This window comes from Monodelphis domestica, chromosome 1 (genome assembly GCF_027887165.1).
Source record: "Monodelphis domestica isolate mMonDom1 chromosome 1, mMonDom1.pri, whole genome shotgun sequence".
Classification (NCBI taxonomy): Eukaryota; Metazoa; Chordata; class Mammalia; order Didelphimorphia; family Didelphidae; genus Monodelphis; species Monodelphis domestica.
The window spans coordinates 543,402,157-543,429,347 of NC_077227.1; positions in this window are offsets into that span (position 1 = coordinate 543,402,157).

The window sequence follows — 27,191 nt, forward strand, 5'->3', positions numbered from 1 at the left end:
GGCTTAAGGTAGCCATAAAAGGAGAATGGGAACATTAGTAATAAGATGGAGAAGGAGGACATGATGGAGAAAGGGAAAGACATGAGCAAAGTCACAGACATTCATGTAGCATAACTATGAGAAGGGTCTGAGGACAGAGAGTAGTATGTTCTGATGAATGATGGAATCCCTATTATTTATTGCAATGTTTCTGTAGATCCATAACCTCATCAGATAAGTATAGCCTCCACAATTTCAGATTAGAGCCCCTCCCATGCACTTTCGTTTTGTGTGATCCCTCCCAATAGCCTCTCCAAAAAGAGCCTGCCTAACACACTAGAGAACTCATTTGATTGTTTATGAATAATATTGAGTAAAACAGTACCAGCCATAAAGTACTGTGTAAATGCTAGCTGTCATCATCATTATTATCAATAGCAATGAAATACTTGGTCTGAATATTGTTTGTCTCATTCTCACTGCATGATCCATCCTCCTCCCTATCCTGACATATATGTTCTTTGCAAGTACTTCCCATGCACAAATCATTATTCTGTCTCATTTAGATTCCATACTATTACTTGCTGCTTCAACAGCAGAAGAGTGGACTCTAAATGAAACATGGATGAAATGGCATTTATTGTCCTTACCCATGGTTATCACTTGGGATGATCAGATTGAAATCACAAAATGAACCTGACATAATGAGACCTTTAAACATAATCTGCTTTTCTATTCAGTGAAAGATATGCACTGAGGGTAGTCCAAAGTCCATCAATCTAATCATCATCAGAACTATGTTTTTGACCTTAAGCCTCCTAGATCTCAGTTCCCTGACCTGTAAAATTTGATGAGGGAAGGTTAACGTTGGACTTGGTGGCTTCAAAAGTACCTCATGATCTAGACTGATGAAATTATTTTCTGTAGTGTTTGGGTATCCACCTACCACATATAATCTCTCAAAAGAAGTACATTTATTTAGAAGTTTCTGACATGCCTAAATACTGGTAACCCTCCCAAGGATTATCTGAAGATGCTATGTCAGATTGACTCCTTAGTAAGATCCCAATAATACAGTATAACCATTTGTATGATGATATTCAGGTCACAGATTGTGGAATTTAAAGATGAGAGGAAGTTTAGAAGTCATATAAAACAACCACTTCATTCTACAGAATAAGAAACTGAGATAACAAAAGGGGAGATGGCTTTGTTGAGGTCACACTAGTTTTTCTGGTATTTTGAAAATTATATTATGTAGTTAATATATTTTTTCCTCTCAAGAAGAGCCATTACAACTTTCAAGCAAGTGGGGATGAAATGATTTTAAGTCATAAAAAAGTTAGAGTAAGAATAGTTTTAATGGCCTTTCTGCCAAAGACTAATTATATACAAATGTGGACTATGGTTTCATTTCAACTAACCAGAGATGTCTGAAGATGCTCAAGAAGATCCAGACAATAGGGTTATTTAAGCTTCCTTGATTAAAATTAAGGCATAAATTGAAGATATTATTGACTTACTCAGATTACAAGTGTAACTGAAATATGACTTTTTTTCTTCCCCAGAAGCCCTATTTCTATCCATCACATGGATCCACTGACCCAAATAATAATAGTAACAACACAATCAGCAGCATGAAGACTATAGTCGAAGTTTGATTAATGAACCAAAGAAAGTTTAGAATATGTGGGTTTGCTATGGACAATTTATTTTGTCTCTATGTCTCCTTAAGTTTCTAGCACTTATAAGACAGAGTTTAAAGATTGATAGTGGCCCTGGGTCATGAACCAGAACTACATGGTGTTCATGAGAGAGTAATTGTAGCACTTTGTTCTTAGGGATTCCTGGGGACATGGTATGAATAGAACAGAAATAACCTTTAGGTAGAAACTAGTTCCTGGGGAGAACAAATGTTGACCTGTAGAAAATTCTCATAGTGATGGGTAGACGCTGGCAATGGATAGAGTATAGAAAAGGAAAGGCATGGATAGCCAGGGACAGTGGCCAGAGATGGCACTAAGAAGAGAAGAAAGGTTCTGGAGTTGATGAAAACTGTGAATGAGGGCATTAAATTAGAGAAAAAGAATTTAAAACAGTGCCATATATCCACATTGCTTATATTTTGACTAAGATGAAGAACCCTGGATAAGACAGAACTTATAGAAGAATCTCTCACAAAAGTAATCTACTAATTGGGACAATAAGTAACTGGTGATTTACACAGACCTTTCAGAATCATTCTTTTTCATCTAAGCATCTCAATTTTGTTTTTCTCCTTTTAATCAATGTATTTTCTTTAATATTCTGAACTAAATAATTGTTATTATTAGGGAATTGATTTCACTCACTGGGGGCAGGAATGCCACTGTCATTCATATATAATGCCATGTTTCTTAAGTAAGGGACTATGGGCCAAAACATTGAGAAAATCTTCAGAATTGTATCTAACCTCTCAGTGTAGCATGAAAGTCAGTATACTAGTGTGATCAATAACAGTGCATGTGGATAGCATAGCATACACAGAGACAACATCAGCAAAAACCTAATTTCATGATACTTTCTGAACAATGTCCCACAAATAATGAAATGTGTATTTAGTCATAAAAATGAAAATAGGTTCTCAGTTGTTAATCCTCTGAGGCTCTCTCTGTGAACTTCAACTCAACCAGGCACACCCAGGGATAAATTGAGAAAGAAAATTAAAAGGGGCGGCAGGTTATACGAGCTCAGATTTGTAGCATTTTTAGGTATTAAAAGAAAAGTGTGTCTTCTCAAACTCATTTTCTCCTAGCAGATTCACAAGCGTGACAGAGTATCGTTTACTCAGTAGGCATTCAGGCAATTTTCATTGACAATGAAAACAACGTGATCAGGGAATGGTGAAATTTTTCTGAAAGTCCTTATATATTAGTAAGTTAAGACCAGGTGGCTAAGGTGCCTTTTCTTTAATCTCAAGAAATTTTCAATGAATGTAATATTTTCATCTTTGTTCACATCAAGAAGAAAACATATAGTGCAATGGCTTGCCAAGCATTCAGTATTCTATAGCATCACCAATAAGGGTAGACTTTGATTTTCTGGCAAAGGCAAGGATACAGATCGAAGAAACCTCTGGGAGAAAGAGAAACTAACAAAATTCAGTCAAACTTCTTAGCAAAAAAGAAGCCAATTCCCTGTGTTATCTGTGTTCCATGATCCTTACCATTTCAAATCTACCATACTCCTCAAAGGCTTAGCGTACAGATAGCATACCAATCTTGTCACTCAGCCCACAATTCTTTTTTTTTTTCATCTTTTGGTAAGGTCCCTTGACTTTGCTGTAGGAATCTCAGATTTCCCATTCACAGGATCATAAATTATAATCAGAAGGGATTTTAAAGATCATTTGGGTCAACCAATTTGTTTTATAGCTAAGGAAATTGAGTCCTAAAATACATCTTTCTTATTCACTTATTGTCTGTTTCACTTTTTTATGTTGTAAATTTTCAGATGTTCAGTGATTCTTTAGCTTATTTTTCCTACCTCAAGCCTGTTTACCTAATACAATTGTGGATAAAACATATGCATTTTTCCATAGCCCAGTTCTGCTTTACTGTTTCTATCTCCTCCTTCCCAAAGGGTTCTTTAATTGTCCTGGGAGCCTAGGATGCTCTTTCCTCTCAATTTGCTTAAGTCTTTTTCTTTATTACTTTCCCCTTATTGTGTACTGGTTTTAGTTTGCTAATAATAATTCAGAAATAAATACTTCTCTCAGTCTGGATCCTTACTTTAATCTAGAAAACAGACTTGTCACAACCAGATGAGGAGGATTCTGAAAGCTGAACTGGAAGGTACAGATATTCATTCCACCTCACGTCTTTCCCCATTGTGGTTTCAGTATATTGTAGGTCGGACAAAGAAATCAAATGAAAATTTTGGGGGAGTTTTGCAGAAGCTGTAGATGACACACAAATGCCAGTAGATAATACAGAAGAAAAAAATAGGAACTTAGAAATGTATTAAATATATGTATAATACTATATAATATCAATATATTTTATCTTTTAATACCATAAATATTTGCTATTTCTTTTACTGTAAACACTCCATTAAAGAAAAAGAAAAAAAATTTAAACGTTTTCTCTGGTAGAGAGGTAGGGCTAAAAAATTTTATGCAGATCTTCCAGATCATGGGGAGCACAACACCCCTAACCTTCACAATGTGGAAGAAAACATAGTGTGATTCATAGCCAGAGAACATCTCCTCTATGCTAAAATGGAGGCATAGACAACAGAGGGAGTCTCTCAAAGATAAATAATGAGGCAATATTAGGGATGACATTAGAACAAATAACTAAAGATTTTATAATATCCTGATACATTTAAACAATTATGAATTCATCAGCATAGGTGCTGATCACAATCTTTCCAAGTCTTCTTAAACTATCTTTGGTGATTCAGAATTATCTCTCTGGAAATCCTCTATAAAGTCAATCTATCCAATTCATGAAGACAATAAAAAACATTTTTAAACCCTTAATAAATTTCTTCTCTAAGTAGGACATTGGAGGTGACTCATGTTTTCTCGGATTCACTATTTCTTTCAAGATGTTCCTAGATCAAAGTTTATTGCTTCCCAAAAGATATTATGCCTAACTCCACTCTACTCTGATCACCTATTTCCCTCTCCTCAATACTTAAATGTGTTTTGTATAGAATGATATGCTAACTAATTCTTAGTACAGTACAATGATTTGGGTTGTTGGGGAAGTAGGACTAAAGTTACCAACCTTACCCAATCTTTTTGTTTGTTTGTTTTGCTTAACAAGTTGACTGGCATGGCTACCAGGAGCAATATGAAAATTTAAAAGTATCCATTCATTTGTAGTTTTGTCATATAGATACCCCTCCTTGGATTATTTAAATGGCATCTAAACTGACAAGTATGGGATATGTTCAGATTTTAAGGAATTTTGACTCATAACTCAAATACATTTTAAAGCCATTTTGATTATATTTGTAGCACATCAGACAAATGAATTTTAAATTAAATTTTACTTTTTCACTTAACAAGCATATATTTTCTTTCCCTCTGTACATTCAGTCCTTCATCTGCCTGTGTGAAGGCAGGTAACATTCTTCATCCTCAGTGCCCTGGAATCATAATTGGTCTTTGCATGGATTAGAGATCTTAAGGTGTACCAAGTTGTTGTTATTATGATGCTGTTGTTATAGTATTCTCTTCACTATGCATGAATTCATACAAGTCTCACCAAGATTCTTTTAAAAAATCTCCTTCATTTCTTATGAAACAAGTTTTACTTTATATTCATACGCTATTATTTCTTCATTCATTCCTGTCAAGTAATATAACCTTAATAAATGTTTGCTCATAGACTAACTGATTAAATAAGAAGTAGAGAGTATCACAGAAGATAAAGGAAAAAAAATTGATCTATAAAATGTAAAAGTGTTTCATAAACAAAAGTAATGCAGCAAAAATTAGAAAGGAAGCAGGTAAGTGGGTAAAAAATCATTGAAGAAATTTACTCAGAGAAAAGGCTCATTTCTCAGAATGAATTCATATGTGTAAAAACAAGAGTGATTCTTCAATTGATAAGTGGCCAAATGATATTAACAGGTAATTTTAAAAGAAGAAATACTCTATCTGTGGTGGCAAAGGCCTAGGAACCAATGGATGAGTACATTTTTATTAGACTTTATTAGATGGATGTGGTAGGGAAGCTGATCCATTCATTGCTTCAAATGGGGGTAATTTGGGGGGAGCCCACTTGATACCAGACCTCTACTTGCACTTAAGGGATTCCTCAGATGCTTTATCTCAGAGTTACAGAGACCCTGTATTAGTGAAATCAGGGCAGCTTAGGTGACAGATTCTGCTACCATTTTCTTATTTTAATTTTTTTCCAGATTATATATTGATATAAATTTTAATATTTGTTTTCCAGCATTTTGCAAACCATGTCCTTTCCTTCCTTTTCACCCTTTCTTCTCAAGAAGTCAAATAATATGATATAGGTTGTTCATTTATTATCATATAATACTTATTTCCCTGTTTTTCATATAAGAACCAGATTACTTACATTGAAGAAAAACTCATGGAGGAAATAAAGTGAAGAATGATATTTGTCAACTACATTCACACTCCATTTGCTTCTTCTATGGCAGTGAATAACTTTTTTCATCATGAATCCCTTGGAGTTGTCCTGGATCCTTGTCTTATTGATAATAATTAAGTCATTCACAGTTGATCATCATGCATTTTTATACATTTGTATTGTTACTGTGTAAAATGTTCTCCTGGTTCTGCTCCCTTTGCTTTGCATCATTTCATATGTCTTTCCAGCTTTCTTGTGATCATCTTATTTGTCATGTCTCATGGCACAATAGTATTCTATTGTAATCATATTCCACAATTTGGTCTTCCACTCCCCAATTGATAGACATCCCTTCAGTTTCCAGTTCTTTGCTACTGCAAAAAGAACTGCTATAAATATTTTAGAATATATTGTTTCTTTTACTTTTTCTTTCATCATCTTGGGAAATAAGCCAAATAGTGTTATTACTAGGTCAAAAAGGTATGGCCAATTTTATAATCCTTTGAGTATACTTTCAGGTTCCTCTACAAAATAGTTAGATCAACAGTTATATCAACAATGTATCAGTGACCCTATTTTTCCACATCCCCTCCAACAATGACCATTTTCTAATGACCAGCCCAGTTTAGTGAGGACCATCACCAGGTTGGTTACAGAGTAATTGACTTTTTGACCACAGAGGTTGTTAAAGAACATGATGTAAGTAAGCTAGAAGTTAAAATCTGTATCAATGGATGGTGAAATAATAAAAATTGCTATCAAATATATGACACTTAAAACTTCATAGTGATTTACTTTATACATCTTTATACATCTCCTTAGATACTCACAGCAATCCTGTCAGATACATGCTATTAACATCCCCATTTTGCATATGAGAAAACTGAAAGAGTTTAAGTGATTTTTCCCAAGTAACATAAGTCATAAGTATCTGAAGTTTCAATTATCATCTTCATGGAGATCTACTTTTCTAGCTCTAATCTTTCTGCTGACCTCTAGGCTTCCCTGATCAATTGTCTATTGGCCGTTTTGAACTGAATGTTCTATAGACATCTTATTGTCTATTTTTGTTCAGTAATTCATTTATGCTTGACTCCTCATGACCCTGTGTACCATAACACTCCAGGCCCCTGTCCATACTTCAGTGGTTTGCCATCTCCAATATATCACCTTTTGTCAGAACTCTCCACTATGACCATTCCATCTTAGATAACCCTGCATGGAGTAGCTCATAGTCTCATTGAACGATGCAGCTGCTCTGCTAAAACAAGGCAGTGATCCAGGAAGGGATTCCATCTTCTACTCATCATGTGCAAAATGGTACTCATTATCTTTCTCCCTGCACCTTCTCCTCTTCTAAATGTTCCTGCTACTGTCAAGTCCCATCATTCTTCCTCTCACCTGGGCGGGCTCACAATCTATTTGCAATTGCTGGTTCCTTCCTCACACCACCCCACACCCCATCAATCATTCCTACTTCCTGCTATTGCTTGTATATGTTCCCTTCTCTCTACTTGACACCGCTACTACCCTGATGCAGGTCCTCCTTATGGCCCATTTCAGTAGCCTCCTCATCACTCCCACTTCCTCAGGTCTCTCCTTGCCCCAATCCATCCTACATTCTGTTGGAAAGTAAATCTTCCTAAAATATAAGTCTGACCATACCAACCAAGAGTAAACTCTATTAGCATTCTGTTATCTCAAAAATCAAAGTAAAAGGGGGCAGATGAATGGCTCTGTGGATAGTCAACGCCTGGAGAAAGGAGATGTTGGTTTCAAATCTGACCTCAGACACTTCTTAGCTGTGTGACCCTAGACAAGTCAATTAATTCTCTCTGAGCCTATCACCAATTAATCCCCTATTTAGCTGTTTCCATATTTTCTTCCCAATTAGACTTTGAGCTCCATAACAGAAGAGATGTTGGCTTTTTGCCTTTTATTGTATTTCCTCTGCTTAACAGAGTGCCTGGATCATAGTAGGCACTTAATAAATGCTCCTCAAATTAGTAGTTTTTCAACTCAAGTCTTTCCAACTGCAAGTCCAGTGTTCAATGTCCTTCAATCTTCTATTCACACACACAAGAATTATCCTATACTATTATAGTATCAAAAACAACAACAACAAGAAGATTGCCATTTTGAGGGAGAGGCAGTAAGTATGGTTGGGAGATAATCAAAATTTAAAAATTTGTCTCCTAGCATTATTTCCAAACCCCATCTCCCCCCCTTCAGGTACATAAATGGCACATAGCTCCAAATTTATCTGCGTATGGACACGGACACCAACAACCACTAGGACAGCAAGCTTCAAATTAGCACATTCATTTCAGAAAAAAAAAAACAGTTCAAATATGCAGGTAATTGGTGGTGCCCAAAGCATAAAACTTGAGTATTTATGTGAGCTTGTCAAGTAGGCATAAATGGTCTCACAGATCAATGGCTCTTTGGCAAGGGGAGCCTGACAAAAGGTTAAAGCTGGCTTAGACAGCTGCTCCTAATAAGTCTTGGGTCTCCCCTGCCCCATTTTGCCTGATGTCTGGGTAGGAGAGAGAGCTCAGCTTGCTGTCTGATTGCCCCCTCGGGAATGGTCTCTGCTGGTCGGCCTAATGCAGGCAGAGGGTAGATCAGCTGCTGGTGGATGAGGTGAGAGAGAAGTCAGCAGAGGGAGAGTGTTTTCATTCTGACCCCCCCTCCTGAGCAGCCTTGTCATCACCCAGTCTTATACCTCTAGCATAGAGAAGTTCAGTGATTTTCAGACATTTTCCTCCTCATGCCACGTTATTCCTTGCCGTGTGGAATTGGAGCACATTGAATGTTTAAGCTGGCAACACTCCAAGTGAGTCACAGGATGCACTTATGGGCAATTTCCCTTCAGTAAGAGTAGCCATTTTTGCTGAGCTCTTTGTGAGTTCAAGGTCTGGTATGTGGTGAAGTTAGCATACATGCTTTCCATGTCCTGCCTTTTCTCTGGGCTTCAGCAGGATACTTCAGAGCCTGCCTCTGCTCCCTTTTGATGTTTACTTTTTGTATCATACAAAAAGCTTTAATTGCTTAAAACAGTGCTAAGAATTTTGGGCTGCCCTGTGCTTTAATATATTCACATACATACAAGTTGTTCCCCAATAGAATATAAGCTTTTTGAGGGAGGGACTATTTTTTGTTTTGGTCTTTGTATTCCCGGCACCCAAAACACTGCCTGATGCATTAAGGGTAGTGAATTGAATGATCAATTATGGTGCACCCTAGGAGCCCAGAGACGGAGGTGCTAATTCCATCTCTGCTGATAACCAGCTGTGTGAACTTACATAACTCATTCCCCTTCTTTGCGCCTCAGGTTTCTCATGCGTAAAATGAGGAGGATGAACGAGATGATCCCTCCCAGCTTTAATGATTCTTAGAGGAATTAATCAAGGAAGTTTGGGACTGCTTCTTGCCATTATCATGGATCAGGTTTTATAGTAGATATGAATAGAATCACAGAATAAAACACATATAATAAGCATAAAGGATTATAGTATTTTCTTTTCACGTGGTTTTGCCTACATGACAAAGACTTTATAGAAAGGGAAAAAATATCCAACAACTATAGTGATTCCCATTATAGAAAGGTTCTGTGATGCTAGCTAAGCTAATGGACAAGAAATCAATGTGGACTTGTAAAGCCAATGGCATTAGTGACTAAATGAACAGGAAAGAATAGACCCTCCCCCAGATCATCTAAAACTTTGTACTAATATGCACATTGTTATTTTGTTTTTTGATAGGTCCCTTTGAACAAGCTGAAAAACTCTGATTTTAAACTGAGTTTCAAGAGTTTAGATAATATATGGCATATATAAGAAAACAATAATCACTCAGTGAAGAAAGGTAGTTTAGAATGTGAATGAGATGAGAAGCAGAATAGGCAAATATTCCTAGCCACACTGGCTAGAAAATATTATATTTAAATATAATAAAGGCAAGTTTTGAGCTGACCTCTAATAAGGTAATCCTTCTTTACAGCAAACCAGGCTGGTGTAGTTCTATCCTAAAAAAAATCAAGGCAACAAATAATTGTAGATGCCCCACAGGAACAAAAAAAAATAATAATGAACTCAAAATGCAAAAACTAAAACTAGTAATGTATACTACTTATAGGGAAAGATCTCATCTTGAGTATAAATATTCATCCAGTAGAAGATTCTCCATTTAAAGAAGGGCACTCAGGACAGCCATATCCTTTCCAGGGTGTACTCCTGACTCTTCATACCTTCTCTTCTAAGCTATAGAAACTTATTCACATTGGAAATTTACTCCATACCTGAATTTCTCACATTGGAAATGTACTAAGACCTCTTCCTCTGGATTTCTGGTCTTCCAAGAAGCTCCATTTTAAGAAAGTTACCCCGGCTACCATGTCTTCAATTCATCTCAAGACTTCACTCCTGACTTTTAGTTCATTTTCTGCTATGCTCCCCAAGCAAGCACCTTAAACTCCACCTCTCCCCTTGCAGCTTCCTTTAATATATCATCTTCCAACATTAGGGTGTAAGCTCATTAAGGTCAGGAAATGTCTTCTGCTCATATTGGTGTCTCCAGCATTTTGCACAATGTTCAGCTCTTTAAGTAATTAAGCAAGTGATTAATAACTGGTAAGATTGACTTGATCTGACTGAAATTCAAGGTGAAAGAAGACCTAGGATCCACTCTACCAGTTCTCTGATATTTTTGCTTGAAGGAAAGTGTTCAATTATAACAAAAATAACAGTTTAATTTCCATACATTTGATGGAATGGAAAAAGTCTATCCCACAGACCTTTTGAGAAACACTTTTCTAGATGCAATTTTGCCATTGCATCACATGCACAGGCAGTATAATCTTGGACAAATCATTTAGCTTTATTCATCCTCAGATTCCTCATCTAACAAGTAGCTTTGCCTAGCCCAGAGATTTTGTTCTCAGGTTCCCATGAGATGATATATATTAAAATTTACTGTAAAAATTATACATCCAAATAGCTAGGTAGATGAATAAATAGATACCTTCCAGGTTTATAGAATGAGGTGGTACAGTAAAAAACATGTTAAACTTTGTGTCAAGAAGACATGTTTGAATCCTTCCTCAGACACAACTCTGGACAAGTGACTTAACTTCCCTCAGGCTCAGTTTCCTTATCTGTAAAATGGAGATGATAACAACATCTACCTTGCAGAGTTGGTGTGAAGATCAAATGAGACAGTATATGAAATCTTCTTTGTAAACTTTAAAACTCTATGTAAATAACAGTTATCACTTTTATTATTATTATTGGTGGTGGTTTATCATAGTGTACTAAATAAAAAGGACATTGGAGATCATCGAGTCCAAAATATTGATTTTATAAAAGTAGTAAGTTGAACCTAGAAAAATAAAGATATTTAAAAATTTAAAGAGCCTGAGTCCTGAGGATCCAAAAAATAGTAGAAAACCTATTTCAAAAGCAATCTGCATCATCTAAAATCCTAAGCAGGATCATTAGAGATTTAGAGTTTATGGGTAACAACTATGCTAAAGAGCCTTTGCTTCCTTGATACCATTGTCAATTGGTTGTTCTTCATTCTGATAAAGCATCTTCTAGATATGAAGCTTCCCTCACTATCTTTAGAGGATGCTATGGGGCTGGTCCCAAATATGAACTGAGACACTTGGAAGCAAGTATATGTAGACACAGATGTCAGGAAAGAATCTCCTGCAACCTCCATCTGTTGACTTCATCCAACTGTTGCCTTTATCCCTAAGCATATCACTGCCCTGACTTTGAAGTAACCAACCATGACAGCTAACACCACTGTCCCCATAAAAGAATTCATATTTTTATTAATTATAGGTCCTTGTGTTGTAGGGGACCATATTTTACTGGATCTTCCCCCATCATATTATAGGAAAACCTCAATTGCAATCTGAAGCAAAAATCCCTTCCTTGCCATAATCTTATCTCTCTTTCTTGACTGTAACCTTCCACAACCTATGTCCTATTATGACTTGCCCTCCCATTGTGCCCTCTGAAACCCATTTCTCTGTTAACAAACTTTTTGTCATTTTAGTTTTCTCAGCTTCAATCCTATTAAATTTTCAGGAAATAAAAACAACAATGATAATAATTCATGTTGCATTTCAAGGTTTACAAAGTTTCATTTTCTCCTCTCAACATCCCTGGGAAGTAAATGTTATTATTTGCACCAGTTTTACTAAGGCTACTAAGGTAGACAGATTAAAGTGATTTGCCTAAGGTCACACAACTATGAAGTTTTGAGGTAAGATTTAAACTCAGGATTTTGTGACTCTATGTTCAATGCCATACTGCTCCCCTGGCCAACCTCTCCTGAGCTCAGTACTTTTTAGGAATGTAGTTTTGGAAATGGTGGGGAATTTATGCATTATCAAGTTCAGTCATCAGCTTTTACATATGGGGAAACTAAGGTCCAGATAAATTAAATTTTTTGCTCAATGTCACTCAGGTAGTAAATAGCAGATGGTATTGATTTAAAATAAGGTTTCCTGACTTCAGGGGCAGTGATCATTTTTCTCCACCATGTGACTTCTAATTGTGTAATTTACCTATTTGAAAATCTTTAGGGCTTTCTTATTGCCCAAGGGTAAAATTGATACTCGTCAGAATTCAAATTGAAATTTTCTAATAATCTAGCTCTCAACTGTATTTTAAAACACTTTGTATCCCTCTATTTCACCATTTCCAATTTCTAGGCAAACTGACCAGCAACTTCTATTCTTCATACCTTTGCAGAAGCTATTCCTTATACCTGGAACATACTTCCTCTGTTTCTACCATCATGCTATGTAGACCACATTAGGTTGTCTCTCTACTCTATATGGTAGCATTCATGTAATTTCAGAGAACTAAAATTTAAAAAATTCCTTTTTCCTGAGGATTAATGTCATGGATAAGAGGTTTCTAACTGCCTTTCAGAAAGCTTTTTTTTTGTAATATGATTTTTAAAGTGCAGTAGGGCTGTATTATTCTAATAGTTCTTTTGACAAAATAATAATCATAAGTGGGAGGTTGAGGGTGAAAAAACATCATAAAGGGTATATGAAAACTCAATCTCACAAGGCCCACTAAAACTATTTAACTCTGAAGGAAAGCAACACATTCCTGTTCCCCTCTCCCCACCTTCCAAGTTGATATAACATAAATCTATAGATTTAGGACTAGAAGAGCTTATAAAGCCATCAAATCCAACTCCCTTGATTTTACCGATGAGAAAACTGAGACTGTTTTGAATTGAGGTTCTCCTGACTCCAAACCCACAATTAGCCCCAAGTCTCCTGATTCATAGAATTTGGGAGTTGGATGTACCTGAGAAGCCATTTAATCTCACTCAGACCATTTTAGGAACCTCCACTGAAACATGCCTAACAGGCAGTTATCCATCCTCCACATGAAGACTCTCAAGGAGGAGGCACTCATACCCTCTCTTAGTAGTCTGACTTTTGGATAGCTCTGTTAGGAAGGTTTTCCAGGAATCAACTCCACATTGACATCTTTATCATTTTGAACCTTTGCTTCTGGTTCTGTCCTCTAAGACCAAGAAAAAGAAATTAAATGCATATCTTTAGATAGTTTTCATGTCCCTCTTCCCCTGCACTTCCTATTTTCCAGGATAAAAGCTGTCAACTAACCCTCCCTTTAAAGTATGGAAGGCCCTTCATCATCTGTTTGCCCTTCATCATCTTGTCTGCCCTCCTTGAAAAACTCTTCAGTCTACTAATTTATGTGTCCTTCTTAATCCATGGTACTCAGAACTGAACACAATACCCCAGATGAGGTCTAATGATGGCAGAAAAAGAGTGGGACTATCAGTTCGCTATTCCTACAAGCTATACCCTCGCAACATATTGCCACTTTCATATGTGGATGTTTCCTGAAAGAAGAATTTGAAATGGTTCTGAAGACCAGAGCTCCTCACATTAATGCACAGAAGATCCATTTAAAGGCAGGTTATAAAGAGAAAGAGCACTGCTGAAGTTGTCCATAACTTTATCTGCAAATGAACAAAAACATTGGGGAAATCATATACGTGGTTCATGTTATATCTGAGAGTGTTATGTTTTGGGGATTCTTCAGTCTGATTTAGGGATTGTTCACTACTCAGAAGTTGCTTTGATTTAAGGCATTAGAAACCACAAAACCTAATGAAAAGCTAGAAATCAAAGGATCAGGAAAACATATCAGTCACCTGAAAAGAGAAGATAACAATGGAAAGGGGGGGTAAATACTGGCTCCATTTCTCATCTAAAAGAAGCATGTTAGAGAGGAAGCATTTGCCTCAAGCTGACTCAAATGAAATAGCTGACTGAACCCAGGGACACTCTGCAGCTGCTGGGAACTCTTTGAAGAGGTCTCAGTAGGTGCTAGAAATTGGTTGGAGGAAACAAACATTTTCTAAAGTGCTAAATGATGGTTCAATATGTCTGTATTATTCTTTGGTATTATCTGCAGGTTTTATTCAATGGAGCTAGATGACACAGTGGATAGAGCCGTGGGCCAACAGTGGGGAAGACCTGAGTTTAAATTTGATCTCAGACATTTACTGTGTGACCTTGGTCAAGTTGCTTAATCCTGTTTGCCTCAGTTTTCTCATCTGTAAAATGAGATGTAGAAGGAAATGACAACCACTCCAATATCTTTGCTAAGAAATCTCCAAATGGGGCTGTGAAGAATCAGACACAAATGAACAATAAAAACAAATCCTACAGATGTCATGTTTTGATTGGAGAACTCTGTAGCTGCTTGTAGTTCATTGGAGAAAGCAGATTTCTTCCTTTGCAAACAAAGAGGCTGCCTACACTTATGTGCATTGTCTTTTTATGATTTTTTCCAACTTTAGAGTAGGCAGGTTTCTTAACTATTTTTGAGTGTTTCACAGATCCTTTTGATAGTAGTGAGACATATGGACCCCTTCCCAGAGTAACATTTTTTAAATGCTTAAGATAAAAGAAAGAAAAAAATCAATTATGTTCAAATGTAGTTATGTTAAAAATGAACAACTACAAAAATAAAAACATGGAATCAAGGTTAAGATTCCCTTGTTTTGAAGGAAGAAAGTCCTCAGACTCTAGAAAGCTTATCTGAGGAGTTTTGTAGGTCTCTGACTTAAGGGGACTACTTGTCACTGAAAAAGCTGAACATTGCTTCAACAACCTTTCAAGGGAAGATACCTTGAAATGTGCAGGCTCCAAGCTTAGGGCTGCTGTTTTCAGGAAAGAGGGTAATTATTAAAGGTACTTAACACTGTTTTAGCAGTCTGAGAATAGAAGAAAATCAGATAAGTCCAACAGGAAAGCAGAGAGCCTCAGACGAAAGAAGAAAAAAAGAAAGACAGAAAGAAAGAAGAGAGATTACTAGAGGATGTTTTATTAGCTTCAGTGGGTCACTTAGCCATACTTACAGTTAAATTGCCTCTTGATTTAACCCAAGATTTCTTGAATCTTAAGCCTTTTTTCCTTTCATGTCATATTGATGACATATTGAGTTTGAAGTCCACTAATAATCCAAGATCTTTTTTAGAACAACGATGACTACAAATTCCTCCCCATTTTATAATTCTGAAGTTGATTACACATATCCAAATATGAGTCTTCCCACTTATCTCTACTGAATTTGATTTATTATATTCAGATCAATACTCTAGTCCATAAAGAAGCTTTTGGATCCTGCCCTCCATGTTATGATATATGCTAGATATCCTACCCAGAATTATGTGATCAGTTAAGTTGAAAAGTATAACATCGATTCCTTCTTCCAGTCATTGAAAAAAAGGTAAATAACATAAGGTTAAGCATAGATACCTGTGGTTTTCCTCTGAAGATTTTCAGCCTTTTTAACACTGATCCATTACCAACTAATCTGGAGCAGCTAGGTTGCATAGTGGATAAAGCACCAGTCCTAGATTCAAGAAGAGCAGTTCAAATTTGACCTCAGGCACTTATTAGTTGTGTGATGATAAGCAAATCACTTAATGTTGTTTCCCAATCCCCCTACCCCTCAAAAATAAAACACCTTCTCTTTGAATTTATTCATAATCTTTTCCACAAGAAGTGTAAATAATTTTATCCAAAGCTTTGATAAAATCTAAGGAAATTATGCTCATAAAATTCTTAGTAGAGTACTACTTCCATAAGACTAATAAGACTTGCCTCTCAAGAATAGATTCTTTTTTCTTCTCTAACATTGCTACCATCCTGATGCAATATCTCATTATTTAGTACCTGGACTAATTCAATAGCTGTCTTATTAGTAGACCTGCTATCAGCTTCTCCCCTCTCCAATCTTTTTCCTAAATGCAGCTACCAAATTGATTTTCCTAAATTGGAGATCTTATCACATTCCCCAACCCCCCCAACATTCTCTCTCTCTCTCTCTCTCTCTCTCTCTCATTCTCTTTATATCCCTTTTCTAGTATTTTATCCAGTGACTGACTTTTTTGCTTTTCTTTGTATGAGAAACTTTATCTCCTGAATCATTTTTATTGGATGTTCCTCATTCCTGGAATGCTCTTCCTCTTCATTTCTGCCTCCTAGATTTTCTGTCTCCTTTCTAATTCCAGCCTAAATCTGACCTTCTACAAAAATCCTTTCCCAATCCTTCCTTCTGTTCTTTATTTGCTATTCATATTATAAATAGCTCATCTGTATGTAGTTGTTCTGTGGTATCTCTCATTAGATTGTGAGCTCCTCCAGGGCAGGGATTGTCTTTTTCATTTCTTTGTATCCTCAATGTTTAGCACAATGCCTGGCACACACTAAGCCCTTAATAAATGTGTTTATTGACTGATTGACTGGTCTCAGTCTATTCTATTTCTTAAGGAAGAAATAAAATGGAAGAGAAGAAGAAGAAAAAAATAAGAATGGTTAGAGAAAAATAAGAGAATTTTGATTAAGTAATTTCTTATTAATTCTAACTTAAGTCATTTGCATTTTTTAATGAGCTATAGGAGCAGTGTTTCTCAGCCTCTCTATAGTAACCTCCTGAGTTATTTTAATTCCTTGGGTGTTGCCATGGCAAATGAGATGGTGAGCCCTTCAGGTCAGAACTCTTCTTTACTATTGGCCCTGGCCCTGTGCCTCTTAGAAATCACAAACTACATTTCTGGGATTGACTAATTAAAACTATTAATAGTTTCTTGTGTGCTGTCCAGCTGTGTGGGCCATTTCATACTTCCATCAGCTGGATTATAGTTCATACTGCTTCTAATTGGACTGACCACTTTTTGAGCTTTTGACATTCCAGCAATATCCAGGAGTCTCATAGTAAGACACTGAATTCCAGAGAGATCGCAATTATAGTTGCATGATTGTGTCAACATGAAATCTAGAAAACCCCAAAATAATGGTCTAGTGGGGTCAAACCCCAGGTTTGACCTTGTCATATGAGAGTTCCTCCCTGAGGGAAAGTCCTATTTCACTGATCTCAGACTAACAATAGACTTTAAGATGTCAAATGACTCTCCTTGTCTCCAGAAGCCTCTCCCCATATATCACACTCTCCTTCAGAGGATAGAACTCAGGACCTTCAGCTTGTGAAACTGACATGCTATGTACTGCACCAAATCTTAAACCAAATACAATATAATAGAGTAAGGTGGGTAGGTAGGATTTCCACATTGTGTGTGTATGTGGTTTTAAAATATTCTACTTATTTTTAACAGTGTTTATTGGGAAAAACATTATGTAACAACTTGAACATGTTATAATATACTTTCATATAAACATATGATATGAATCAGTGTCCTTTATCAAGTGAAAAGGTAAAAAAACTATTTTGTAATAGTTCATTCTGGTAACTTTCTTCTATTACTCTATTAAGAAGATCCTTAGAGAAACAATAATTTTTGTTATTAATATAAAAATTATAATAATTATGACTATCCAAGAGAAACAAATTCTCTAATTATCTATGTCCAAAAATCTATGTCCTATTCTTTTTTCCCCTCTCTCCAACCCCTTCCCTTTTTCCTAGAAGGCAGTTAATATTATATAAGTTCTATATATATAATCAAATTATGCATATTTCCCTGTTCATCATGTTGACATATATTGCTTACACTAGAGAAAATAACCAGAACTATAGGGATACTTTGAAATGCAAACACAGAAGTCAAGAGAAATGTAGAAAAGCAATTCGTAAAAGCAAATGGAAGGGAATATATTATATGTTGAAGATTTTATATCTATTAGGAAAAGAGAAACAACTGTCCTGCTGACAAACCAAATGTCTTCCAGGGTCATAGAGGAAGCAAGTAAGAGGGAGCACTTTGGAACTTTTTATTTTGATGATTTTAAGAGAAAAAAAAATTTAAACAGATATGCATTAGGGCTGAAAGGGGGAGAAAATTGGGGATATTATCTCCCATAGGTACATAAGAGGATTAAGCTATAGAAATGGAAAGTGTCAGGAAGCCAGATACATATGTATATACATATATATGTATATATGTATGCATGCTTATGCATGCAGATACACACATATATGCCTCACTTTATATGAATTAGTCAAAGGAAGTTTGAATATACACTAATGAACATTACACAGATAAAAGAGCCAGGTTTAGAAAAATATTAAAATCAGAAAACAAGTAAGAGGGAGCATAAAGAGAGGATAGAAGGAGGGTGAGTGGATTCCCAGAGTAATTATTCATAAGCAAAAACAAACTCCCTCTTCTAAGAATGAAACAGTAAGGCAGGAACAAAATGAAAGAGGGTTAAGATAAAAACCTATAATTAGTAACTTTACAAGAGGAAAAGAGGAGTGGAATGGAAGCATATCAAATAAAATATAGATCATTGGTTTTAAAAAACACTACTAACTCAACATACTCATAAAAATGGGGATAGAGGACAAAGAAAAGAAAATATAAAAAGTTAGAATGGAGAAAAGCACAATTCAGAATCATAAATGAGTGTGAATGGAATGTACTCATCCAGAGAAATCCAACAATAAGTCATTTGCAAGACTTAAAACAGAAAGATTAAAGGTTACACAAGGGGCAATAACATAATATGCGTCAGTGATCTCAGAAGAGTAATGAAGTAATATTAGGAGCTCAGATAATGCTAAATAAAAACAAACAATTGAAAGAAATAAACAGGAAAACTACCCTATGCTTAAAGTAAATTTAGATAATAAATTAATTCCAGTACTTCACATGTATGGATGAAATAATATAGCATCTAAATAATTGTATACTTAATCAATTTACAAGAAGAACCACATAGTAAGTCTTTGATAGTTGTGAATTTCATCATCTCCCTTTAAGACCTAAACAAATTTAAGAAAAAGATAATCAAAAAGTAGATAAGAACCATAATGGAATTTCAGAAATTGTAATAGAAAGGAGTATGTATGTTTCTTAGATACATCAGAGTTTTATAAAAATTGACTATATTATAGATCCTAAAACCTCATACATTGCAGAAAAACAGAATTAACAAATATTTCTTTGGTAAATAAAATATATTCAATAAAGAGCCCTAAGAAAAGAATTAAAAAATAATTATAGACTAAATTATTTAATCCTGAAGAATTCACAGGTCATAGAACAATTCACAGATGCAATAGAAAATTTCATCAAAAACAAATTATGAGACAATATACATAAAGGGGAAATTTTATATCTCTAAGCACTTTATAAATGAAAAGTACAAATAGTATAATGATGAATTGAATTTGTGATTAAAGAAATCTAGAAAACTGACAAGCTAAAAACATAATATGAACTCTCAAAACAGAAATTCTGAAAATAAAAAAGAAATTAATGAAATAGAAAGGAAAACACTCAATAGATCTTTTTTTAAATGAGAGAACAAAAAAACTGCCATTGTAAAAAAAAAGTAGAAATTAAAACAAATGAAAAAGAAATAAAAATTATTTTTAAAAACCTATTTCTCCTTTATGTCAATAAAACTGACAATTTAAATTAGATGAATACTTACAAAATGTATTTTAAAATATCTATACACATATGAAATGAAGAAATATAGATGAATTAAATTGCTCAATATCAGAAAAAGTAATTGAAGAAAACATAAATCCCCAATTAGTGGAAGGAATGATAGATAAACTAGATCTATAAATTCTATTAAAAATTTAAAGAACAACTAATTATCATATTATATAAACTATTTGCAAAAATAGGAAACTAAAGGACTTTGTCAAATAATATCTATAATACAAATATGGTATTAAAACAGAAACCAAGGAAAGATAATTCAGAGAAATCAAACTATAAACCTCTATCCTAATGGATATCAACATTTAAAATAAAGTATTAACAGAATTATAGCAACTTATTTTAAAAATTCATATATTATGACCATTCAGAATTATAAGAATATGTTTGTTTAAATATTAGGGAAATACTATAAACTCAATAGAGCAATTAATAACAAAAACAATCAGAATCATGTTATATCAAAAGTTACAGAAAAGATTTTTGAAAAGATTCGTTTTCCTTAAAATAATAAAAATGGCTAGCAATAAATGCACTTTTGTTTAATATGATAAATAGAATTAATATAGTACCAAAAACCAGGATTATTTTTTAGTCTAAACTAAAAGCCTTTCCAGTAAGTTCAAGGGTAAAACAAAGTATACATATGTACAAATATATGTATATATATAAACTCACATTACCAACATTACTATTTAACAATGTGCTAAAACTCTAATTATATCAGTAAAACCAAAAAAGACATTGAGGAAATAAGAAAAGCTAAAGAAGAAATAAAATGTTTGCCTTTTACAGATGATCTGAATCTTCAAAAGTCAATTAAATTAATTTAATTATCTGACAAGTAGCAGCATATAAATCATCATCATTTTGACATACAACTAACAAGATCTAGCCAGAAAAGATAAAGGGAGAAATCATATTCCAAATGACATTGAATATACAAAAATATTTAGAAGTCTACCTCCAGTGCACCCAGAAATAACTGCATATCATTACAGAACACTTTATAGAGAAATTGTTGTCATATCCAATTCCTCAAGACCTCAAAGATTATACTGGCCATGGAGTTTTCTTGACAAAGATACTGGTGGGATTTGTCATTTCCTTCTCCAAGTAGATTAAAGTAAACAGAGGTTGATCTAAGGCTGGATTTAAACTTAGGTCTTTCTGACACCAACTCTAACTAGGATTCTTTCCATTGAGTCATCTAGCTGTACCTACTAGAGAAAAATATATATAAAGAGAAATATATTCATTATTTATGGAAGTCAGCTTGCATATTCAGTACTATGCCAATTAAGTTACCAAAGGGTCCCTTTAAAGGGCTGGGGGAAAAATAATGAAATTCATCAGGAGGAATGTAAAGTCAAGGTTCTCAAAGGAAATCATGAGGAAAAGAAGAGAAGAAGGAAAGATACCTAGCAATATCAAAACTCAAAAACAAAGCAATAACCATAAAATTTGGTACTTGCTAAAAGGCAAAGATTTGTTCAGAAGAATAGATTAGGTAACTAACATATATAGTAGTATAATATTCAATAAATCAAAACCTACAACTACTTGTATAGATACATATTCATTCACTGAAAACTACTGGGAAACATGAAAAGTCATGTTACAGATATTGAATTTAGACTGACTTCATTCAATATACCACAATATTTCCTAAGTAGATTTATGACATAGATATATAAGATCACATCATACACAAATTAGAGGAAAAAAAGAAATTTCCTTTAGAATCTCTAGCTAGAGGATGAATTGGTAATAACAAGGGGGATGAAACAAAATATATAATCTGGATTGCTTAAAGTTTTGAAGTTTTGGCACAAACAGGGCAGGTCGGTTTAGAAATTTAGCAGTTAACTGGTAAAAATGTTTGCAAAATTTCTTTGGAAAAATTTGATCTACAAGGAACTGATTCAGCTATATCAGAAAGACACACAATCCTCAATTTTTGTATGATAAAGGTTATAAACACTTCTCAAAAAAGGAAATGCAAGTGATCAATGGCAAAATTGGCATAAATCACTATTATTTAGAGAATATAAATTAAAATAATTCTTAGGTTCCATATCCTACCCATCAGATTGGTATATATGACAAAAAAGAAATATCTATTTGTGTTTCGTATCTGACAAGTAGCCTGCACAAATTTAGGCTCTCTTTCCTTTCTCTCACTGTCCCCCCTGTAAGAATCATGTTTGATCCTGAGTGCATTACAGTGATGACAGCACCTGAGATGAAATCTTCTAGTGTTTCTTTTTCCACTGAAGCAAGTGAAGAATTCTCCATTATTAGATCCATTAGAAAAGAAAACTCAAACTATACTAAGTTAAGGACACCTAGTACTATTCGAAGTGCTAAAAGGAACAACTTTTTAATCACTTATGCTTTTCTATTGTATAGTCATAAGATCAATTCATATTCATTGAATTATGGGAGGTTTTTTGGAAGTCATTGAAATCCATCCCCTTTGTTTTACCAAAGATGAAATCGAGATGTATAGAGAAAACAATTTGTTTATTTTAACACAGGTAATGAGGAGTCAAGGCAGAATTCAAACCCACATCTTTGGACTCCACATCTGGCCTGCTTACCGTGACATCCCTTTAAGCAGCGAAACCAATTGAATAGAGGAATGTTACCCTGTTCTTAGTGCCCTAAAAAGAATCACTGCTGGAATTTACCCATGAAAAGAGTAGTCATTGAGTCATGCATGCTCATTTTTCAGACATAAAATTCAAAACCCTCTCAGATCTTGGTCTCTGAACTTGCCTGAAGCTACTTGAAATGGGAATTGCTTTGCTCTAAAAAGGTTTCCCCCTCTGTTTGACATAGAAGGATAAAGCTTCGAGGCCTTCTTCATTTCCAAGATTTAGGATTATGTGGAGTAAACATAATGCCACATGACAACGTAAATTCTTTAAAAGATTCTTTGTTTTTGTCAATGTGAAAAGCCTGCCCTGGGTTAGCAATTTGCCTGTCAGAAATAACTAAGCCAGCTCAATATCTATTTGAAGTGCATTTAAGGAATTTAGAAAAGGTATTAGACATCTTTTCATTTCAATCTGATTTGGAAAACACAAAAACATTTTGAATCTGCAATTTGAAAAGGAATGTGTTATTTAGTTCACCTCTTTTTTTGTTGAGGGGAGAATTTTAAACTCTTAAAACTAGTTGCTTTTAGCTTCAGGAAATTCTAAAGTCAGAGCTTGATATGAAAACTTAATAAGTGACTTTGGCTTCATCCATTGCAGCTTTCCATACCTCTGTCTTTGTGCCCAACGGAAGGGAAGATGTACCATTATAGACTAGCTCATCATAACCTGACAACCACTTTGAGAGCTAAGTAGGACAGAGACATCACTGTCTTCTTTTACACCTGAGGAAACTAGAGCTCGTAGAAAGTCAGTGACTTGCTCGAACTCCCAGGAGAGGGAGAAATTGGAAATGAGAGGAATGGATAATCATCTGACTGAGGTCCCAGAGAAAGAAGGAAAGGAAAGGAATGGCTCACATGTTCATACTTAAGAGTTAACTTCCAAGAGGAAGAGAAAGCCAAACCAAATCCTTAAGTAAATGGAGTACTCAGGAGTCCAAGACTAGCAATGGCCCTGTGGCAAGCAGGAAATTAGGTCTGGCTTTGGGTCAGAAGATCAGATTTAGAAACAGGTTACAAAGTCATAGTCAGAAATCAGAATCGTAGATTAAACCTAGAAGGGATCTTTGAGGCAATTGAATTCAAGCACCTAGTTTTCCACATGAAGAAACAGAAGCCTGGAGAGATTAGGAGTCTTGTTCAAAGTCATACAGGTAGTGAGTAGCAGAGGTGAGGTTTTAACCAAGGTCCTCTGCTTTCAAAACCATTAAGCTGTCCATATGTGTCATTTCCAATATCTCAGACCACAATTTAAGTAATCCTCATGGCTCCAAGTTTTTATTCTCTACCTATAGGATATTCTCCTTTCCCATTCAGTTCTAAGAAGGTTGGTGGATGTTCATTGAGAGTCCTCCAATCCAAGCTACTCTACAGCTTCATTCTCTAAGTTCTTTGAATTAAATATGAATCACAATACTGATATTTGCAGTATAGGAAAGGACAAACCTAGAAATCAAACAAATTTCTTCCTATTTTTGTGATGGTGGGAGGGAGAAAGAGAAGAAGAGGGAAAGAGAGTGATTGGGCTAATGACTTATTCAAATCACATACAGAGCAAATACTAGTCAGAATTAAAACTCATGGCTTTAATTCCAATGTTCTTTCTAATTTATCATATTGAAATGGTATTTTCCTTAGACCTTTCCAGCTAGTCTCAATGCCTAACTTGGTTTGTTTGAGTCGAAATACCCTAGAACTGAGCTACCTTTTTTACACCATTGACAATCTTAAAATTGTGGGGATATTTATTATGACAGCCAGCAGGGAGCCATTGCTATGATGATGATGATATATAATATATAATACATTACCTGAATGAGGCATTTTCCTGATGTATATTTCAGAAAATAGAAGATATGTTCCAGTAGCAGTTTTACTTTAATTAAATTGGCAGGGGAAGAGCAAGAGGAGAGTTTAGAGAGGCAGAGAGTGAGTCTTCAAGGAAGAGGTACAAAAGGTACAATATGAGTGAGCAGCTGTTTCTTTAACATTTAACTTTTAGTTGTAAAAATCTACATTCTAAATCAGAATTACCAGCAATTACTACTTTCTCAACTTTTTCTTGGTGATTCAACCAACTAAAGACTCTTTTCATAAATCAGTAAAATTAAGCCTAGTCAGAACTTTCTCAAATACATCTAGCCTATTGGCAGTGCTTATAAAGCATTTAATTATAATTCATATCACAAAATTCCCCCAAACTGCCCTGTGCTTTTCAAACTTCCAGACTTTTGCTTATACTGTTTCTTCTGCTAGGAAAACTTTCCTTCCTTACCTACTTCACAAGATTACTGTGAGGGTTTTTTTTTGGTAAATAAAAACATTATATGAATATATGTTATTTTGGTTTTATCTTATATCTTACTTATAATAATAACTGACATTTTTATTGTATTTTGTACTCTTGCATCCTTCTTCTTCTGCCTCTCAAAGAACCATCTCATGTAACAAAGAATATTCTTAAAGCAACAAAAAAAAAATAAAAGGAAGGGGAGGAAAAATGTCAGGAAAAATAATTCATAAAAATCTGAAAATAATATGCATGTTCCACACCCATGTACCTCCCACCTCTGCATAGGACATGGTATATTCTAGTCTATGAAAATTGTAGTTGAGACTTACCCAAAAGTCAGTTTACTCGGCTGGCTGCCATCTTTCATTACATAATGATGGAAGTTAACAAATACCAAAAAAGGTCAAATTTGTCAGTTAAGGGAACAGTTAAAATCCAGAAAATATGCCTAAAATGGGTATCAGAATTGCTTGGTAGGTCCAGTGGAAAGAAATCTAAAGCCTGTAGGTAGAACATTTGAATCAAAACTCAGTTAGCAATAACATCAAGTAGTGAATAGAGACTAAATCCAAAGGCAGAGAATTGGTCAAAAGTCATTTAAGACAAAAGTTTCAAAGTTGAAAGTAGGGTATATGTCCTCAATTAATGTTTTGTTTGTCAACACAGCTCATGCATGACAGAAGGCAAGCTTGTGCTATAACAGCCTGCCATGCCAAGAGATGCTACCAATCAGCTGATTTCATTGAAGGCCTCAGCTGTATCTTTCCAACTGGTTCCACATTGCAATAACTGTAAACACTAAGCACCAAAACAATACTAAGAATCTACTCCTAAAAATCTTTATATTTATATATACTCTGATTTTTATAAACATTTTCCCACATAAACTTTATGAAGTATATAATAAAAGTATTATTGTCTGTATTTTATAGACTGAGGCTTGAGGTTAAATAATATCTGTTGACAAGAAGATAGTATTAATGTGTAATTACAAACTGAATATGGGGCAGCTAGGTGGACCAGGAATGAGAAAGACTCCTCTGAGTTCAAATTTAGTTCCAGACATTTACTAGCTGTTTAAACCACCAACAAGTCATTTAGCCCTGTTTACCTTAGTTTCTTCAACTGTAATATGAGCTGAAGAAGGAAATAGCAAATCACTCAATAATCTTTGCCAAGAAAACTCCAAATGGGCTCATGAAGAGGCAGGCATGTCTGAAAACAAAAACAAAAACAAATATCTGACTTTTAAAGCTATTACCATTCTACTGTACCACCTCAATCTCTGGATCAGACGGACCATACCATTTTTCACCTGTTTTTAAGCAATCTTCCATTTTCTCCTTATTTAAATATATTCTCATTGTACATATGAGTAATTAAATTTCCTAACCAAGGTAAATAGAACTATGACTTGAATTCAGCTATTTGGGAGACTTTTGACTCCCAATCCAGTGTGTACTGGTCCTGCTGAGGCAGAGGGGGGGAAAAGGTCAGGAAAACTGATTTATAAAAATCTGAAAATAATATACACTATTCCACATCTCTATACCTGGAAGGGGGGGAACAAAGGCATTGCCAGAAGTTAGAATACTTCAATACCATTGGTTAAAATCTGATAGGGTGCTACATCACTTATCAAAGTGAGAAGGCAATCAGTTTGGAGGTGAAAAAAACACCAGAAAGGTTTGGGTTTGAGGGACAGAGCAACATAAAATAAAGAAAAAGATAAGTATGGTTTTGACCCATAGAAAAGAGAGGCAATGGAAGTATTTTCTTATTAATAACAACAACAAAAAATACAGTTCAGGACTAAAGAATCAGAAAATTCAGCAACACCCCCTTCAAAGGAAGGGTCTGGGTTTATTCAAAAAGCTCAGGTATAATTTGGCATAGTGTGATGGGAGAGCCTATAGGTTTTTAAGTTAAACTTATGCCTCTGAAGTTTCTAGCAATGGCCTGAATGGAAGGCAGGTGAATCAGTGGTGGATCTACTACATGCTGCTAGAGGTTCTCATTAGTGGAACTAAGGAGAACTGGTTGATAGTAGGCAATGATGCTTACTTGGCTATGTCGGAGACAAAACAAAACTGATACTTTATCCTCCTTAGAAGTTGGGAAGAAAAATGGAGATGGATATTGGGGGTGGAGGGAACTTTACTGA